Raw genomic sequence first — 1,946 nt, forward strand, 5'->3', positions numbered from 1 at the left:
GCCGCCATCTTGGATCTATAGGGCAGCCATCTTGGATCCATAGGGCCGCCATCTTGGATTCATAGAGCCGCCATCTTGGATCCATAAAGCCACCATCTTGTCAGCCATCTTGGATCCATACGGCAGCCATCTTGGATCTATAGCACCGCCATCTTGTCAGCCATCTTGGATCCATAGGGCCGCCATCTTGTCAGCCATCTTGGATCCATATGGCTGCCATCTTGGATCCATAAAGCCACCATCTTGTCAGCCATCTTGGATCTATAGCACCGCCATCTTGTCAGCCATCTTGGATCCATAGGGCCGCCATCTTGTCAGCCATCTTGGATCCATACGGCAGCCATCTTGGATCTATAGCACCGCCATCTTGTCAGCCATCTTGGATCCATAGGGCCGCCATTTTGGATCCAAAGGGCAGCCATCTTGGATCTATAGGGCGGCCATCTTGGATCTTGTTTGGGGGGGAGGGGAGGAGGGGGGTGGTAACGAACCGGAAATGAGGGGGTATGGGGGTTAAAACCGGAAATGACTATTAAAGATGGCGGCGGGAGAGGAAGTGACGTCATCAGTGCGGGAAAGGACCGGAAGTGACTTTATTAACAATGGCGGCTGGACAGGAAGTGACGTCATCCATGTGGGACGGAGCGTGTGGGAGGGTCATCCGGGCGGAAGTGACGTCATCATTGCGGGACGAACAGGAAGTGACGTCATCACTTGTGGTAGAAGCGTTGCCCCTGGGGGGGGTGGGGCAGGAACGGAGCGTGACGGGTGGGGGGGGGGNTGGGACCCATAGGAACACATGGGGACCCATAAGTGGGGGTTGGGACCCATAAGTGGGGTATGGGGGTTGTGGGACCCATAGGAAGACATGGGGACCCATAAGTGGGGTTGGGACCCATAAGTGGGGTATGGGGGTTGTGGGACCCATAGGAAGACATGGGGACCCATAAGTGGGGGCTGGGACCCATAAGTGGGGTATGGGGGGGGATTGGGACCCATAAGTGGGGTGGGGGGGGGGTTTGGGACCCATAAGTGGGGTCTGGGGGTTGTGGGACCCATAGGAATACATGGGGACCCATAAGTGGGGGCTGGGACCCATAAGTGGGGTATGGGGGTTGTGGGACCCATAGGAAGACATGGGGACCCATAAGTGGGGGGTAATGGGGGGATTGGGACCCATAAGTGGGGCCTGACCCATAAGTGGGGGGCATGGGGGGGGATTGGGACACATAAGTGGGGTATAGGGAGCCATAGAACCCATAGGAATAGATGGGGACCCATAAGTGGGGTTGGGGCCCATAAGTGGGGATAGGGGGATATTGGGACCCATAAGTGGGGGGTCGGGACCCATAAGTGAGGGGTAAAGGGGTGTTGGGACCCATCTATGGGGCTCAGCCCCACACTTACCCCATGGGGTTGCTGCCCGCTGGCTCCGTGGGGCTGGAAACTCCCGGGGGAGGCTGGGCGGGCGTGGGGGAAGGGCAGCGCCCCCTAAGTGTGGGGCAAAAGAGGGGGAAGATGTGGGGCTCAGCCCCATAAGTCGACCCCAAATTCCACCCCCCCTATCTCGCCCCATAGATTCCCCCCCCTTACCTTCCCCACGGTGGGCAATGGGGCGCTGGGCAGCAGCTGGGGGTTGTGCAGAGCCTGTGGGGCACAATGTGTGGGGCGCTATGGGGCACTGGGGGGCACTTATGGGGTGCTATGGATCCCACCCTGCCCCATAGATTCCCCCCTCCGCCCCATAAGTGCCCCTAGGACACTCCCCCTGCCCAATAAGTGCCCTCAGGACCCCGTCCCAGCCCCATAAGTGCCCCCTGGATCCCTCCCTGCCCCATAGATGCCCTCCCCAGCCCCATAAGTGCCCCCTGGATCCCTCCCTGCCCCATAGATGCCCTCCCCAGCCCCATAAGTGCCTCCCAAATCCCCACTCTGCCCCATAGATC

The 1,946-nt window shown here is 59.4% G+C and overlaps 1 long non-coding RNA gene across 1 annotated transcript in view; it reads right to left on the bottom strand.

Moving 5' to 3' along the window:
* Positions 1 to 1,321: 1,321 nt before the first annotated feature.
* LOC107306989 overlaps positions 1,322 to 1,946 on the bottom strand; it is a 2,463-nt gene continuing 1,838 nt past the window's right edge. The window contains exons 2-3 of the long non-coding RNA XR_001552317.2: positions 1,594 to 1,647; positions 1,322 to 1,491 (exon numbers count right to left, since the gene is read on the bottom strand). This is a non-coding gene — a long non-coding RNA (uncharacterized LOC107306989). The remainder of the gene's footprint in view (positions 1,492 to 1,593; positions 1,648 to 1,946) is intronic.

Source organism: Coturnix japonica, unplaced genomic scaffold (genome assembly GCF_001577835.2).
Source record: "Coturnix japonica isolate 7356 unplaced genomic scaffold, Coturnix japonica 2.1 chrUnrandom451, whole genome shotgun sequence".
In the NCBI taxonomy this organism is placed as follows: domain Eukaryota; kingdom Metazoa; phylum Chordata; class Aves; order Galliformes; family Phasianidae; genus Coturnix; species Coturnix japonica.